Below are 20,064 nucleotides of genomic sequence, written 5' to 3'. Positions count from 1 at the left end.
GAACAATGGCTGCTCGCCAGGTGTCAGGAAATGAATGACTGACCCAGATCCGATTAAATAATATGAGTAAATGTGACAGTGATTCTGGTGATAGATGCCGAATCATGGAATAATGAATAGCATCGGGACCTACAGCTGAGTCAGGACTTCGCTGCAAGGCCGTCGTCAGTTCATGAAGGGTGAACAATGAATTGTACCCCTCCGGTGTAAAAGGCCGGAAGGTGTACGATGTACGTTCGGCTGATAATTTAATGGAATGAAACGATGGGGGATAGTTCGCATCGCTGGAAACAGCGGCGAAATGGGCGGCGATGGTGTCCGCAATATCCCTCACATCGCTGATGATAGTGCCATTGGTATTTAAAATGGTGATGGGATGAGACTGATAATGGCCATTGATTTTTCGGATCCGGTCCCAAATGATTTTGGATGAAGTTGATGAATTGATCCCCGTCGTAAACTTTTGCCAGGACTCGCGTTGAGCCTGGCGCCTGGTTCTTCTTGCTATCGCCTTTGCTTCTAAAAATGCCAACTTGTTGTTGGCACTTGTTCAATTATATGCAATATGGATTATTTAACATGAAAATTATGTTTGTTGATGTATTCATTAGAATTTATGTTTGAAGTTTTCAATAATAGATTTCCCCTTGCCTACTCGATAACTTACTTTTTCAACTATTTATTGTTAATTTTCTGAATATCTTAATCAGTAAACAACTTGAGCTCATGCCTTCGAACCATTTCCTCATCAGTGTTATTCGTATATCTTTCACGGTGGTGATGTTTGGGTATTTAGACAATTTACAAAGCATTAAACATTTTAAATATAAAAAGAAAGAAATTTATCACACTATTTTTTGACACCTTCTGGCCTGAATTTTTATTAGTAATTGGAAGCCAAAAATTTCTATCAGTTAATTTCGTCTTTAGGTTCAATAAATCATAAATATGGAACATTTTTCTGGAAATTATATTTCAGTGCAGGGTCGGACGAAACTCCAAAAATCTACATGCCCCGGTATGCATGTAACTTAAAATATCAGAATGAATATTTTTACATGCCCGAAAAATATTGTGACTGAATTGATTTACATTAAAAAAATTAACTAATACAATTTGCATAAAAAATATCGAAAGTGATAAAATATCGAAAGAAATTCTTATTTTAACCGAAATTTTGACAGAAAACAAATACGGAAATTCAGAAAGAATGCGGTCATGAATTAAAAACTCTAAAATTATTCAAACTGATAATTATAATTTTCAACGCTGTTGGCGTCGGAAAAGAAGCCAAGTTACAATTCATCTCGCTTGTAGAATCATAGTTACAATATTAATATCGCTTATAGCTACGGTACGATAAGACGCGGGTATAGGATGGGGTGGCCAGATTATGTGATTGAAAAACTGGGGCAAAGTGGTGAAAAACCGGAGCATAATGGAAATTCACTACTACTACTTAAACTCGTATACACATTCCTCTACTGAACTTCTAACGAATCTGCACATTCTGGAATGTGTGGGTCCCTAACGTATTTATGTTGGCGAATTGCGCTTATTTCGTGTTGCCATCCGGCTTCCATTTTCTGAAGTAAATATGGAAGTGCTTAAATTTTCATGTTATGTCAGTATCGTGTTGTAGGTCTGCCTGCTCTCTGTGGAGAGGCTTTTTCAAATGGGAGACCGGGGCTCGCATTCGCCCCTCGAACCTGGAAAATCGCAGAAAACCAACTTCAGCTGACCACCACTGTGCCGTCAACGGGGTTCGAACCTGGATCCTCAGGACGAGATTCCAGCAGGATGCCCACACGACCGCACAGCGGCGATGCGAATTCACTGATAAAAACCGGGACATCTTGAAAATATACATATATTTCAGAAGGCACATCATAGTGTCGAAATGTAAAGCAATAGATAAAATTATCTCTATTGGCCATAAAGCCCGGGCCTCGTACAGTTTAGTTCAATCTTTTCAAAGTTTCGCTCATTTGTAGAAATTGAGTGAAAATTTTCCCGAACCGGTATAAATGGGAGAAATAATTTGCGAACTGGTAAAAAAAAAAATGGAGGAAAATTTCCTGTATATATAACTCCTATCTCTCTCTGATATATTATATTTCATATTTTTATACTTTGTAATTATAAGTACAAGACACCGCTTCTATTCGGAAACCCTGCTCTCACCTGTTGAGTAACAACAAAACTATCCGTTATAATTATCAAAAATAAATACAATCAATGTGTAGAATGAAATTAATTAACACGTAGTATAGAACTATAATTTCTTATTTTATTTTTATGCTGCACATATCGGTGTAAATTTCAAAAAGCCAAAATACCGGTAACTAAGTTTCTTTAGTAACTTCAATACATAATTCAGCGGCAAACATAACAAGCATATTAAACGGTATTTTGGCTCATAAAATTTACACCGGTATGCGGCACAAGAAGAAATAATGTATGATATCATAAACCATTGTTTGTTTTCATACTGCATAACGGTTTGTAACCACTCTAAAATTCACAATTTTTCAAGACTGTCTTCAAGAAGTTTTTTCCTCAAAATAAAAATAATATTGCTTGTTTTTGGAAATTAGTTATTATTGCATTGTAACATATATTAATGGATACAAGACTTGAAAGATTTGCTGCCGCTTGTACATTTTTCGTGGATGATACAATAAACCAGATGTAAAAAAATATATATATGCGTAATTTTTTTATACCAAGAAAGGCATCTCAGACTGATCCGATGATAAGGACGACCGCAAATAGCATTTGCAATATCGGAATAGGCAATCGCGCTCAGCATCCATTACCACTAACATAAGCATTAGCGGGAATTCCCATTAATATCTTTACTCCTGAGCCCCAAGTATTCCTCGATGCCCATGTTGAGAAAACGTTTCCATTAAAGGACAGACAAGAAAATTGTTGTTGTTGTTGTTTTTTTTCATCTTTGTTGATTGAATGCCGGGTTGAAAGAAAAGACGGGAAATATCCTATACAGGTTCAGTTGAGCAAAAACGGTAGATGCAATCAGGAAAATAGTTTTCCTCCGTAATCCGGTGGCCATTGCAACAAACTTCTACCTCCTCCCGGATTCTTTCTTCATCTTACCTTAATCTGTCACAAATCTGGTCCAACAGGATAATCTTACAATATATCGTTCCGAGCATCATCTTTATAAATACGTTGAATGGAAGTGATAGATCATAAAAAGTGATCCCCCCCGTAAATGAAGATTAACGGAAATACTGTTTATTAAATTGAGAGATATTTCAGAATTAGACATTCTTCATACCCGATCTATTTACACGTTATTGGAAACAATGATAATTTCTGTATATTATTATCTGCCGACGGACATCTTATTTTAACCGAAATTTTGAAAGAAAAAAAAATACGGAAATTCAGAAAGAATGCGGTCATGAATTAAAAACTCTAAAATTATTCAAACTGATAATTATAATTTTCAGCGCTGTTGGCGTCGGAAAAGAAGCCACCAAGTTACAATTCATCTCGCTTGTAGAATCATAGTTACAATATTAATATCGCTTATAGATACGGAACGATAAGACGCGGGTATAGGATAGGGTGGCCAGATTATGTGATTGAAAAACTGGGGCAAAGTGGTGAAAAACCGGGGCATAATGCAAATTCACTACTACTACTTAACCGTACATGCACCTCGTACACATTCCTCTACGGAACTTCTAACGAATCTGCACATGCCGGAATGTGTGGGTCCCTAACGTATTTATGTTGGCGAATTGCGCTTATTTCGTGTTGCCATCCGGCTTCCATTTTCTGAAGTAAATATGGAAGTGCTTAAATTTTCATGTTATGTCAGTATCGTGTTGTAGGTCTGCCTGCTCTCTGTGGAGAGGCTTTTTCAAATGGGAGAAAGGGGCTCGCATTCGCCCCTCGAACCCGGAAAATCGCAGAAAACCAACTTCAGCTGACCACCACTGTGCCGTCAACGGGGTTCGAACCTGGATCCTCAGGACGAGATTCCAGCAGGATGCCCACACGACCGCACAGCGGCGATGTGAATTCACTGATAAAAACCGGGACATCTTGAAAATATACATATATTTCAGAAGGCACATCATAGTGTCGAATTGTAAAGCAATAGATAAAATTATCTCTATTGGCCTTAAAGCCCGGGCCTCGTACAGTTTAGTTCAATGTTCTTTTCAAAGTTTCGTTCATTTGTAGAAATTGAGTGAAAATTTTCCCGAACCGGTATAAATGGGAGAAATAATTTGCGAACTGGTAAAAAAAAAATGGAGGAAAATTTCCTGTATATATAACTCCTATCTCTCTCTGATTTATTATATTTCATATTTTTATACTTTGTAATTATAAGTACAAGACACCGCTTTTATTCGGAAACTCTCACTTGCTCTCTTGTTGAGTAACAACAAAACTATCTGTTGTAATTTTCAAAAATAAATACAATCAATGTGCAGAATGAAATTAATTAACACGTAGTATAAAACTATAATTTCTTATTTTATTTTTATGCTGCATACCGGTTTAAATTTCAAAGAGCCAAAATACCGGTAACTAAGTTTCTTTAGTAACTTCAATACATAATTCAGCGGCAAACATAACAAGCATATTAAACGGTATTTTGGCTCATAAAATTTACACCGGTATGCGGCACAAGAAGAAATAATGTATGATATCATAAACCATTGTTTGTTTTCATACTGCATAACGGTTTGTAACCACTCTAAAATTCACAATTTTTCAAGACTGTCTTCAAGAAGTTTTTTCCTCAAAATAAAAATAATATTGCTTGTTTTTGGAAATTAGTTATTATTGCATTGTAACATATACTCATATATTAATGGATACAAGACTTGAAAGATTTGCTGCCGCTTGTACATTTTTCGTGGATGATACAATAAACCAGATGTAAAAAAATATATATATGCGTAATTTTTTTATACCAAGAAAGGCATCTCAGACTGATCCGATGATAAGGACGACCGCAAATAGCATTTGCAATATCGGAATAGGCAATCACGCTCAGCATCCATTACCACTAACATAAGCATTAGCGGGAATTCCCATTAATATCTTTACTCCTGAGCCCCAAGTATTCCTCGATGCCCGTGTTGAGAAAACGTTTCCATTAAAGGACAGACAAGAAAATTGTTGTTGTTGTTGTTTTTTTTCATCTTTGTTGATTGAATGCCGGGTTGAAAGAAAAGACGGGAAATATCCTATACAGGTTCAGTTGAGCAAAAACGGTAGATGCAATCAGGAAAATAGTTTTCCTCCGTAATCCGGTGGCCATTGCAACAAACTTCTACCTCCTCCCGGATTCTTTCTTCATCTTACCTTAATCTGTCACAAATCTGGTCCAACAGGATAATCTTACAATATATCGTTCCGAGCATCATCTTTATAAATACGTTGAATGGAAGTGATAGATCATAAAAAGTGATCCCCCCGTAAATGAAGATTAACGGAAATACTGTTTATTAAATTGAGAGATATTTCAGAATTAGACATTCTTCATACCCGATCTATTTACACGTTATTGGAAACAATGATAATTTCTGTATATTATTATCTGCCGATTTAAAAAAAATCATTTATCTTTTTAAACTTCTAAACAGATAAAATAATTTTGAGATCATTTCATTGTTACAGGCTCTAAAAATTAAGATCTTCACACAAGCCAATACGAAAATGCCAAAAACATTTTCATCTTTGATATCTTGATATATATAGCATTTATATAAAACCATGAATTTTCTACATTTCATTAATATGAAGTTTTGGGATACGGGGACTGGATAAGAAGTTAAATTTACTATAATTATTATTATTTGTCGTTTTGTGCGTGTGTGCGCGTGCGCGTGACCCTTTAGGAAAACTTTTGCTATTTTAAAAACCGCATACCATTTGGAAACTTTTTGTAATGAGAAGTGTGCATACTTCTAAAAACAACGATTACTTACAGCAGTACAGCAGGCATCTTCAACCAGTTGCTCCCTGAAGTGCCCATATTGATGCTAGTGTCTGATTTTGTGATCAATAGTACTTGATCAACTTCCCACTTGAACATCTTGTACAAATTGTATCGATGGATTGAAATCATCTTGATGAATTATCATAGATATATCAAACTTAACCGTAATGGGTGCAGGCAGTGCTCGCGACTAGGAAAAAGTTGAAGACCTCTGGATTACAGAGATATCCGTTGATATCTTTGATCTCAGTAATGTCTTAATTCTTTTCTTCAGAAAAAAATAATTAAAACACTACACGAAGGCAAGCTATGGGTCTTTATATTCTGTTCGTGTTAATTTAAAGTTTAATCAAATATAACTTCATATTCATGATTTCATTCGTGCTAGTTGAAATTAATATTGAATTAAATAAACACCCCCCAAAATCAAGAATATTGTCTTAATTTCATCCAATTTTCTGACTACAAATTAATTCATTTCAAATCGGATGAAAATTTTCATTTTCACATATACGAAAAGATTTAAAATTAATTTATGTAAATTTACCATCCAGAGGCCATGATGCTTGTACATATGATTGAAAACTTGCTTGATAATTAAGGAATAAAATAAACATACAACATGAATGGAAACATTAAAAAAGATGCGCATGTAACTTGAACTAGACAAAATTATGAATGTCAAATAAGCAACATGGTAATAAAAATAAATTAAGGGAAGACACACACACACACACACACAACACAAAAAAGACAAAATTCTTAATGTATGGCGAGAAAATGTGAAATATTCTAAACATTGAATAAAAAATACATGGGAAAAAAATTAAACTCGCACATTCATATACACCATAAACAAGAACAAATTTTGTTGAATTAAAATTTACGCATAATTAAACATAACATAACATAATTTATTTGTCCCCAGTCAATTACGATAATACTATACAAATTAGAATTTACAATTAAATTGCATATATTACAATATTTGAAAAAAAAAATGCAGAGAAAGAAAAAGGTTTGAATGAACACGGTCGAACAGTTAATTCATAATGTGATGAAGAAAGCTGGGACAGGGAAGAGAGCAGTAGCTAAAAGCTAGTCAAAGTGGCAAAGCTATAGTGTATAAATACTATTGCTCCTCCTAAACGTCAAAATAGGAATCTACATCGTCTATTGAATTTAATAATTGGAATAATGTTTTTCTAATTCATTTATGGCACATTATTTTTCCACGGAAATTTCGAGGAATTAATACCTGTAATATCCACACTTACTGTAATTTACTCCAGTTCTTTCGTAGATGTTTCGAACTTTCTTCAACATTACGATTATTGAATCGGTTCTTTCTAATAGATTAAAAAGACAATGGAGAAGAAACAATATTCTTAAATGCGTCATCAATTTCCAATAAGTGATTCCACTTATCTATCTTAAATGAATCCACGGGGAATAAAACGCGTACAGTGGAACTTTGGTTAACGAGCAAAAATTTTGAACAAGTTTCGATTCAATTAACGAGCGATGATTCGCATTACGAACAAAAAATTTGCGCTTCGTTCATTTATTTTCACGTTATCACAACTGAGCTGATGGTTTTTCGCCTTCGTCCACACACGTGCTTTGAAATTATGGATAATATTCTACCCTACAGTGTTCGGTCAACGTGCTCAACTCCAAAAATGAACACCCGTACGAACGAGACTGTTTACGGCACGAAAAATTTTAGCATTTTAACCACGTGTATGTGCACTTGAATTTTTTTTTTATTCTTCTTGGAGAAAACTGTGGGCTGATTGCATTATTGAACGTGACTTCGGGGCTAGCTCATGAACAAGGGCCGCCGTTTCTGAAGAGGTTGTGCCATTGAGTGAGACCATGGGACTGGAGGTGCATAAGCCCGACATTCAACAACTTAGTTCTTACTAGTTCTGAGGATCTAGTTGAACATGTTTCGGTGGGGGAAGAGTTTTCTTCCAGTGATCATCGTATCGTCAGATTTCACTGTAACTTTTCCTCGGGTAAGGTTGATAACAAAAGACTGGTTCCTTGTTTTCGGAGAACTAACTTTGATGTTTTGAGAGGAAGGTTAGCGGAAGTTTTCAAAGACCGGTTGGAATCAGTAGGGGTGGTAGGTCAATGGGAAGAATTTAGTACGAAGCTGTCCTCTGTTTTGCACGACGTCATACCCTTTGTTCGAAAAAAGCGTGTTTGTACATCACACCCTCTATGGTTCACGGATAGCGTGCGGAACCTTTATCTTGAAAAGAAAAGAGCATTCAGAGAGTATAAAAGTGGACGTGGTGACCTATCATTGTTTACTGATAAAAGAAGACTGTTGAAGAAAGCGATAAGGGATAGTAAAAAGGAAGTTGAATCTAGGTTGGCAGATAACATTGGCTCTGACCCAAAATCATTTTTTCGATACGTCAATAATGGATGTAAGGGGACAGTTGGTCCCCTCTCGATAGGAGGCTCTAAGGTAGAGAGCAATGTAGGCATGTGTAGTGCTTTCAATGACTTTTTCGCGTCGGTTTTTAATGGAGATAATGATATTCGATATACGGGTGTTGCATGGGGTAATAGAACCCTCAACGATATTCAAGTAGAAGACGTGGAGGTCCTAAATCTTCTAAGAAATGTATGTGCAAGCAAAGCACCAGGACCAGATGATATCTATCCCAGGGTTCTCAGGGAAGGTGCTAATGAATTGTTGGGGCCAGTCGCACAGATATACAGGAGTAGTGTTGCTGAGGGTATCGTCCCGAGAGATTGGAAACTGGCTAACGTTGTTCCGATATTTAAGAAGGGTAGTAGAGAAGTGGTGTCTAATTATCGTCCAGTGAGTTTGACGAGCTCCCTCTCGAAAATTTTGGAAATTATCATCAAAAGGCAGTTTGTGAAGTGGATAGACGAGAATAATGTATTGTCGGATAATCAGCATGGGTTCAGGAAGGGGAAGTCATGTGTAACTAACCTCCTTTGCTTCTATGATTACGTGACTAAGGCTTTGGGTAAGAGCAAAAATGTCGACGTTGTTTACCTTGATTTCCAGAAGGCATTCGATCGGGTACAACATGGCAAACTCTTGAAGCGTTTACACGAGATTGGAATAGGGGGCAACTTGCTGAATTGGATAGAATCGTGGTTAAGAGATAGGTCGCAACGAGTTATGGTGAACGGGGAATTCTCTGGTTGGACAGACGTCACAAGTGGAGTTCCTCAGGGAAGTGTCCTTGGCCCCATACTTTTTTCACTTTTTATCGACAAACTCGATCAGGTTATCGATGGAATTACTAGCAAATTCGCAGATGATGTGAAGCTAATGGGGGTAATCGGAAATGAAAGCGATAGGGAGTTGCTCCAGACCAACTTAGACAAGATTGCAGCATGGGCAAATGAATGGAGCATGACGTTTAGCGTAGATAAGTGCATGGTCGCTCATTTTGGTTCGAACAACCCACGGTTCTCTTACGAGTTGAATGGTGTCACTATCCCGGATGCAACTAGAGTCACCGATTTGGGAATTCTCATTGACGAGCGACTTAAGTTTTCTGAACATTGTTCAGCGGTTGTCAAAAAAGCGAATAGAATGCTTGGTCTCATTTTCAAAAAGGTCTCTTCGCGTTCTCCTAAAGTCGTTCTTCCGCTTTTTCGAGGCTTAGTTCGTCCTGGACTGGAGTATGCGGTAAGGTTTTGGAGACCATACCTACAGAGGGACATAAACTTGATTGAAGGGGTGCAGAGAAGAGCTACGCGTGTCCTTATTGGCACACAGGGCTTGAGTTATGAAGAGAGACTTCATTTTTTGAATATGTTTACATTGGATGAACGCAGGTGTCGAGGAGATATGATCGAAGTGTTCAAAATTTTCAATGGGATGGATAGGATGGACCATGAACTTTTAGTACACCGCCAATCAACCGCTTTTACAAGGGGACACCAGTATCGATTGGTGAGGGACAATGCAAGGTTATGGTGTCGCAGGGAATTTTTCTCTAATAGGGTTGTTAATAAATGGAATAGCTTACCCCTGGAGGTAGTAAATTGTAACACAATTGACACGTTTAAAAAGAAATACGATAAACATGTTGGGGTAAATCGAGAAGCTATCCATTCTTAGAATAAGACAACCATAAGTATTCTTTATGGGCATTGTATAATATTTTATCATGTGTATATATTGTTTATAATTTGTGTTAATTGCATTTTTAATGGGGTTGCTGTATTTTTGAAACATATGACATCCATATTTTTATGGGCATCTTTTTATCAGCCACCTCGTTGGGCATTTTGCCTGTTGTGGCGTTGTATTTGTATTTGTATTTGCATTAGTGGAGGAACATGATCATATCCACAGACGAACTGATGGATCTCCATTGCGCGCAACAGCGAGAACTTATGCATGGAACTTTATGCACTTATCATCTCGTCTGAGGAAGGCGAAGAGACAAATGAGGAGTCCGTCATTTCAAATGAGATTGAGAGATGAGCAGAACGTAAGAATCTGGTCAAAACTTTTTGGAAAAGAATCACCTGAAATAAAGTTGTAGCAGTGCGAGCAATAAATTTGCCGAACGGTAGTGCGATTTCCCATTTCCGAAAAAAGGCAAAACCCAAGTGTCATTGATAGGATTCCTTTTTAAAGTCACACAAAAGGAATAAGTTTACAGACAGTGAGTGCAGAGTGAAGTGCGTAAGCCGTCCTAAACGATAGTCTTCCTCTCTGTGGTTGTTTAGAGTAATTTGTAAATATTATCGTAGTGTATGTTTATTTACGGCATTATCTTTTTTAAATTATGTTATTGTATTATTTATTTATTATATTGTATTATGCTGTATTATTATACAAATACAACGCCACAACAGGCAAAATGCCCAACGAGGTGGCTGATAAAAAGATGCCCATAAAAATATGGATGTCACATATTTCCAAAAAACAGCAACCCAATTAAAAATGCAATTAACACAAATTTACACCACGCCGCTGTGGTGGTCGAGTGGTTATAGTGCCGGACTCGTGATGCGAGGATCCGGGTTTGAACCCCACAGTGGTGGTCGGCTGAAGTTGGTTTTCTGTGGTTCCCAACTTCAAGGCGCAAATGCGAGCCGATCTCCCCGTTAAAAAGTCTCGCCACAGAGAGCAACAGTCCTACAACGGTGAATCATTCAACCATAACACTTCACTCATAGTTAGAAAAACTGGGGGCAGATGACAACACTACACGTAACAAGCATTACACCGAAACAAACTTTACGTCAGGTTGCACTACACGTATACGCACATTCCCGCATGTACCGATTCGTTGGGGGGTTCCGCGGGGGGGGGGTGCATGTGTGGTGTAGCAGTAGTAGGTAGGGACTCCAAAAAATGGCTCGGGGATCCATGATGTTCTTAGGTCAGCCACCTCGTTGGGCAATTTGCCTGTTGTGGCGTTGTATTTGTAAATTATAAACAATATATACACATGATAATTGAGGGATGACGTTTTTATCAGTCACTTTCACTTGAACGAATAATTGTGGAACGAATTACCCAAATTTCTATTATTTCCCACGAGGACGTTTGATTCGAATAATGAGCAATTCGTATAACGAGAACGTTGGCGGAACGAATTAAGCTCGTTAACCGAAGTTCCACTGTATTTGTAATCTCTCAAATACTGTTACAGTGTATAAATGCATTAAAAAAAACCCCGTCAAGTAAAGAAATAAGAGAACGATGATGAAAATATAGGAATCCATTTCACAAAAAAGGCACTTCACATAAAAATCAATATGTAATATGATATAATATCCATCTTCCAAACAGTATTTCAAAAAAAACACTAAAAGTAAAAACATTTTTTTTTAGTATCATACTGAATGAAAACTTGCAGCCATGTTAGTTAGAGATAATAAACTGGTAAAAAAGAATGTTTCTTCTATGGAATTAGAGTTACATGATGAAATTTAGTAAAGGGGACAAAGAAAAAAAGACAAAAAAAAACGGATAATAGATTGCGTCTTGTCGATAATTTGACTCAATATGAAAACAGAAGAATACAAAAAACGTCTCTATCTTGTCAGTGTTCTTAATGTGATTCGAAGCTACCAGAAAATATCTTTTTTATACGTATTTTGTTCCTCGTCTACAGAAAACCATTTCCCTGAAGAATAGCATAGTTTCCATCTCATCCGTATAGAAGACACCAAAAAAAAAAACGTCTCTTATCCAGTTTTCCACCAAAATCTCAATGAAAAATTGAAAATTCAATGTAATGTAATAAATTATGAAATGTTTTTTATTCATTTTTTACTTCAAACTATTGGATCTTTTTTGTGTCAATATATTTTGTCTAAATTTGGAAAAAAAAAACCACTTCTTAGAAATTCGATATCTTTGTCTTTTTTCTCTACACCTCATAATAACACGAAGATAATACAAACAATATAAAATTACTTTATTGTTTGGGAACACAATAATTAATAATGAATTTAAGAATTCTTTTCATTGCTTACGGATTTATTTTTCATTCATTTTGAAACCAAAAATTTATTATTATATGACTTTAACTAGATAATATGCAAATTAAATAGATGATGCTTAATATGGTTATTATTATTTTTTAATATTTACGCGAAAAAATATTTTAGTGCGGATAAAAATTCTGATTGTGTACAAAAAAATTAAATATTTTTCCTATTTATTATTATTATCGTAATTATATTAAAGGAGAACAAAAGTTTAATTTTCTTTCCTTTATATATTCCGGAGCTTCAGAATCAAGTATTTTCAATTCAGGAACTTATTTGCATCACAATGGATAAGGGTAGAAAAAATTCAAATATCCAATATAATTGGGGGATTTGTTATATGTGAAAGCCTTTCCGTTGGCATTTTTCTACTTTTGCAATACGTATTGCGTATTTTAAGCATATCTCTGTTATAAAAACAAAGACATTATACGTAGAACCCCTGCAAAGCTGGAATATCATTATTGTGTTGCTAAAATGTCTTTCAGGAAAAAATTAAAACACAATAAACAATAATGTTATTGTAATTTTTTCTTGAAAAAAATTTAAATAATACAAGAAGGGGAGATATGGCTCTCTTCATATTATGCTCATATCAACATAAAATTAAATGAAATATAAATTCATATCGACATTTTTGAATTCATCCGTATTAGCTGAGATTAATACTGAATTCTAAAAACCCGCAAATTCAAGAATATTGTCTGAATTTCATGCAGTTTTCTAACTTGAATTTTAATTCATTTATAGCATCTAATTCCTCCACGAAGATTTCTAGAAATTATACCTGTAACACACCCATATCCGATAAAATTCACTCCAGTTCTTTCATAGATGATTCAAACTTTCTTCAACATTACGAATATTAAATCGATTCTTTGTAATATATTAAAAAGCTATAGGGAAAAGAAGCAATACTCTTAAACGCATCGACAATTTCCAATAAGTGATTCAACTTATCTATCTTAAATGAATCCACGGGGAATAAAATATATATTACAAATACTGTACAATGCATTAAAAAAAAACCGCCGAGTAAAGAAATAGAAGACCGATGATGAAGATATATGAGCCCATTTCACAAAAAAGACACTCCACTATCACAAAAAATCAATGCGTATTCTGTAATATCTATCTTCCAGACAGCATTTCAAAAAAAAAAACACAAAAACCAAAAACATATTTTTTTTTATTATGATACTGAATGTAAACTTCTAGCCATGTTAGTTTGAGATAAAAAGGAATGTTTTCTTCTCCTATGGAAATAGAGTTACATGCTGAAATTTAGTAAAAAAGGACAAAAAAAACGGATAATAGATTGTGTCTTGTCGATAATTTGACTCGATATGAAAATGGAAGAATGCAGAAAAAAAACTTTCTATCTCGCCAATGTTCTTAATGTGATTCGAAGCTACTAGAAAATATCTTTTTGTACCTCACCTACAGAAAACCATTTCCCTGAAGAATAGAATAGTTCCCATCTCATCGTATAGACACTAAATAACAAAAAAAAAAAACGTCTCTTATCTAGTTTTGCCACAAAAATCTCAATGAAAAATTGGAAATTCACTGTAATGTAATAAATGGGAATATTTTTTTTTTTCACTTCCAACTATTGGATCCTTTTTGTGTCAATATGTTTTATCTAAATTTAAAAAGAAAACTTCTTAGAAGTTCGATATCTTTTTGTCTTTTTTCTCTACACCTCATAATAAGATACGCGAGATAATAGAAACAATTTAAAATACAAAATTATTTTATAGTTTGGGAACGCAATAATGAATTTAATAACTCTTTTTATTGCTTGCGGATTTATTTTTTCGTTCATTTCAAAACCAAAAATTTCTTATTATATGACTTTAACTAGATAATATGCAAATTAAATGAAAATGCTTAATATATATTTATTATTTTTTCCTCTTTCCTTAATTTTTTTGAATATTCGCATGAAAATAAAAACATTTTAGTGAGGATAAAAACTCAGAGTATACACAAAAAATTAGATTTTTTTCCATTTATTATTATTATTATTATCGTAATGATGTTAGAAGAGATTGAGTTTTTCCTGCTTTCCTTTATATATTCCAGGGTTTTTTGGTTTCGGAACATTTTCAATTCATTTGCATCACAATGAGAAGTAAGTAAAGGGTAAATAAAATATTGAAATATTCAATATAATTGGGGAAGTCATTAAATGTGAAAGCCTTTCCGTCTGCCTTTTTTTCTGGAATACGTGGCAATACGTATTGTAAGGACATGTATCTCCGGTATAAAAAATAAAAAAACATTATATGTAAAATTCTGTCAAAGTAGGAATGTCGTTATCTAAATACTGGATATTGAATTTTTCTATTACTGTATGGGAATATTCTTATAATTCAAATAGAATATCAACTTCTTTCATATCCATATGAAAGAAAGCTTTCATATACAAATCATTGTGGTGCCACTTTTACTATATGTGACATAAAATTCCGGAAAAACTTTAAATGGTAAATCTAATTGATAAAGATGTTATTTTAGTAGTGAATATCATACTATATCAAGTAAATAAATTTCGTTATTCCATATAGTCATTTAGTTGTTATATATATATACAGTCGAATCCCGTTATAGCGAACTCCAAGAGACCGGAGAAATCACTTCGTTTAACGGAATTCGTTAAAATGGTATTCGACTGTATACAGAGTCATCCAAAACAAAACGTAAAAACTTTTAGGGGAAGTAGAAAACACAAAAACAAAACAGAATCGCTTAGGAATGCATGGACGGGAAACCCCAACCCCTGATCAGATGGAGGATAAACGAAGATGCAGAAATGGCAAACCAATATAATTGGTGGAAAACTTCTTTATTTAGCGAGGACAGTACGTGTAAATGTTAAGTTTCTCACAAGTGATCAGAGTTCTCACCGAAGAGTCTCCGTCGCAGCTACAAACATCCGAAGATTGCCGGGTATTTTTGTGAAAGGGTTCGATAATCCATGTGTCGCCGTGGTGAAGCGTTCATAACTGTTAGATGGTGAGAACTTTGAGCACTTGTTGTGCTGTGGAACTTAACGTGTGTGTACTGTCCTTGTGTAAAGTATCACTAAATAAAAAGTTTTTCCACTCATTATTGGTTGTCATTTCTGCATCTCCGTTTATCCTGCTGCTGATCAGGTTGGGGTTCCCGGTCATACATTCCTATGTGATTCTGTTTTGTCTTTGTGTTTTCGACCTCCCCTAAAAGTTTTTACGTTGAGTTATGAATTAGTCCAGTATAGTATATTACTTCGCCACACACACACACGCAAACTCCGACCATATCGCTATACTGAAATTTGCTGCCGTAAACGAGTTACTTTGAAAACGAAGTAAGCAATCTCTTATGGTGTGTGGTCATGTCGAAGTTTCTGTTGTACCCCCGCGTCAGGAAAGTTTTCTGATATGGACGAACCGGGTATCGAGCTCGCGACACCTCCAAACATCCTTCGGTACTTTAGGCGAGTATTTTATCGATCTGGGCTACCACGCTCAAATCATGAACTGAAGTGTGAAGTTTCAAAAAAGTTAGCTTTACAACTACTTTTCTCTCTCCAACATATATACCTTCGCATCAGTCAGTTGTTAAAAGCCTTTGTAGAGATAGCGGAGAGTGACATCATCCTCGGATAAGTCGCCATCTGGTGGCATTGTCAGCAATTGTTAGTTTTGGCCTGAGTTAGGTCCGACCGTCCATGTACGGTACCAGTCAGTGCACGCGAGCTCCCAGGAAAGATTGAGAGATTCGTTGCCTCTGTAGTCTAGTGGTTTAGGGCGTTCACCCGGAAAGTGAAAGGACGTCCCCGCATTGTGCAGTTGAATTTTCTCTCTTTCCAAAATATATCTTCGCATCAGCCAGTTGTAAAGCACCTTTAAATGAACTTGTGCCGTTTTTTGCATAAAACGATTCATTGTAATGAGACTATTTGTAGTTGTATTTTTTTTATCAGGTGCGCAGGAGCCCTGCGCAGGTGTCTCAGCTTTTGTTGTTAATTATTTTTGTCATTTTGTCCAATAAATTTTTTGTTATCCACGTGCTTATGATTGCCATAGAAATGGCAAAAAGATACAGATTCACCGAAGATAAAACTTTTCAGTAGGTGGCAAAGATTGTGTGTTGAAAGCAATAGTGCTGATGATGTGAACTCAGAGGAGAGAAAGAATGAAAACTACCAGATACAAAACCTTTGTGAAGTAAACAACACGATAGATGATGGATATGCGAATCAGAATGAAATTATTCTTCCAAAAATGCATCAGCTGATGCAAAATGAAATGCTACTATAAACAATGAATGCAAACCCCATATTGTGAAGACACCAATAAAAACCTACAACTACACCAAAACGTCAACTGATTTCCATAAATATTAGGGCTGGCCCGATTAATCGATTAATCGAGTTGGTTAATTGATCAATTGTTAATCGCAGTTACAACTTTTAATTGAGTTAATCGACTCGATCAATAAGATCAAAAAAAAATTCGATTAAAATTTTTTATTAAAAGTTTATAATTTAACATGATTTATTTGACTAAACCGATTAAAAGTCTTAAATTATGTTCCTATACATAACATTTAAGATAAGTGACCATATTTAAAAATTGAATAAATATTTTGGTCAAATTTTTGGACATGAAGAAACACCAGTCGATTCAACGGAAACTAGTGATGATTTCTAAAATTACTGATTAAAAAAACCAATAAGATCCAAGTTAAGAAATTCCAGGATATGACAAGCACGTTCAGCATATGTCATATGCCATAGACATGAATGTGCAAATTTTAACTTTTGGGTTTATCAGCTGGTTGGATCACTTATTTTGCTATCTAAGTTTTACCAGAAACGCAAATGCGTATCCCCTATTGAAACACATTTTGTAAAACATTTTAGGAGGACAACTTCCATAGAGTTTCTCCTCCTAAAGGGAGGGGAGTAGAGTAAGCACATTCAAAAGAAGGTTTTCAAGTTCTAGGTATTTGCACATTCATGTTTCTGGGAAATGGGGACGATATTAAATTGCTTCAAGTAGCCGCCTTCATTTTCTTACTGCTTTTCTATATTTGTTTACATCCATTCAGTGGACAGATGCGTGAAATGAATAAAATATATTTTTATAGCATCAATTAATGTTATAAAGTTACCGACACTACGTTTGCTATGAATGAATAGCATGTGAAAATATTCAATTCAACTGCAATTAATCGATTAAAATTTTTTAAGCAGTTAAAAATTTTAATCGATTCCCAGCTCTAATAAATATCAGTGATCTCAATAATATATCCCGTTTGTTGGTAGCGAAGAAACAGCTGAAGATGAAAGTGTAAAAAAATGTCGTTGGACGTTCCTCGTCAATTGAACGTCAAGGATTCGAAAATATTTTACGAGAAACTCATTGATTGCAGATACTGATTCCACAACACTGGAATTATGTGAATTTTTTTTTTTAAATCTACATCAAAAAGCTTAGCTGAAACCCATAGGAAAGATCATCGTCGGGTTCCAACCACGAAAAAACTTTATCACACATTCGTTGATCATATTCACATCCTAGAAGCTGAAATCCAGCCTCGAGTTCCCCTCCACACTGACGCTCATCAAGTGTTCCAGACTCTGCCACGAAGCTAGGCTGGAAGAGATCTCGGCAACGGGATAAGTCCGGTGGCAGAGACCCTGGCGTTCATTCATTCATGACGCTCATCAAGAGAGGTCATTTGCACACACGCGCGCGCACACAACAGAGAATCCTTTAAAATTAAATGATGGTAAATTATATTGACTACAATGGTTTTACCCACTATTCTTTGTGGTATAACTCTATTCTGTCATAAAAAATATTATTACACAGTACCATTCTGTAAAATATCAAAATGTTCAAAAATTGCCAGAAAAAGCAATAGGGTCACACAGACCCCTGCCCGTTTTTTTACATTGTCCCCCGACCCATCAACATTACGAAATGTCTGGGTTTATCAATGCTAAAATAAGAGGCTTTTATGAAGACGAGATATCTCGTCAATACCGCTTAAAAGGTTAAAGCATTCTTCGTTGAGCTTTGGTTGAACCAGAAGCTCTAGATTGGTTACCCATTCAAAAAAGAATGTCTGCCTACAGAGAGCAGGAAGACATTCAGCACTATTGAGATAATCACGTGAATGCGGCTGAATAAATTGAGCTGAAATCACCGAAGTAATGAGTTTTTTTTGGAAAAGAATCTGCTGTACATGGCGCCCATTGCTGACTCGGATTCAGTCCGGAACTATGGATGAATCCCATTTTTGCCCTACACCCCCACCACCCACCCCATTTCTACAGGTTAACCTTCACGTATGATTTGTACCAGCCGAGTTGTTGATTCCGAATATGGAAGCCAGATTGCAGCACTCTTTGAATAGACAGCGCATCTAGGCACGCACCAATTCATTCCGAATTCCTCATGCATATCCTGATCAGAACAGAACTTTATTTTTTCGGCAAATTTAATAGAAGTATTTCAAACTTGTTTTTATTATATGCTGTTTGTTGAAACTTTCCAAGAACTTTGTCGACAATGAACCAGCGTCATCTATCAATGACAATAGATATTGTTGATATTTCAATAAAGTTAAAATTTATGATAAATTTATTAAATTATATAATAATACCTGTATTCTATGCTCCGTCGTTATGTAACCTGTTTCCGTTGGGAAGTGGTACACTCTCGTGAGAACTCAAAACTGCTGCAAGCATAACGCGGCATGGACTCCACTAATGTGTGAAGATACTCTGCACGGAATTCACACCATGATTCTCTCTCACGGCAGTCCACAATCCCATAACGGTGCGACAGCCGGTTTTCCCGTATCTGATATGTGCTCAATAATATTCATGTCTGGGGATTTGAGTGGCCTACGGAGGATGCTGAAGTCAGAAGAGTGTTCAAAAAGCTTGAACAGTCTCCTGTTGACACGTGGGGTCCATGGTTTTATGCGGCTTCCGACATCCAATATGTTTTTGTATTTTTAAAAACTACAAGTTCACTGATGACGGATCCCGTGAAAAATCCTGAATATAATGCATACATATTCAAATATGATAAAAAAAAATCGCGTGACAAAACTCATTGATCGCAACTTTATTCACGCTGCGAAATAAAGACTTTTTTTTAAACGCCAGAGCTTTGCCACTGGACTTATCCCGAGATCTCTTCCAGCCCAGAGTCTACTTCACCAACTCTGGCCATATCGCTATATTGCAATTTACTGCCATTAGTGAGATGGGTTGGAAGCGAAGACGCTGTCTATCGGTAGCCGCCTAGAGTTCGTTAGGGAAAATATCTCATCTATATCCTCCCTTGGGTTCGAACCCGGGACCCTGACAACAACCTTCACGATGGTAGACGAGCATATTACCACCATGCCACTCGGACACAGCCCAGAGTCTGGAACACTTTATTTCGTGCCAAAAAAAAGCAAAAGAACAAACAGTTTTGCAGCATATTTTCCTCGGACAATTGGGTACTGTCACGATTAACAAATTTTTCGGTGATTACGGA

The sequence above is a fragment of the Pholcus phalangioides genome, unplaced genomic scaffold (assembly GCF_987345545.1).
Source record: "Pholcus phalangioides strain wild (caught in Gottingen) unplaced genomic scaffold, Ppha-v1.0 ptg000003l_1, whole genome shotgun sequence".
Classification (NCBI taxonomy): Eukaryota; Metazoa; Arthropoda; class Arachnida; order Araneae; family Pholcidae; genus Pholcus; species Pholcus phalangioides.
Note: the sequence above shows the minus strand (reverse complement) of the source record.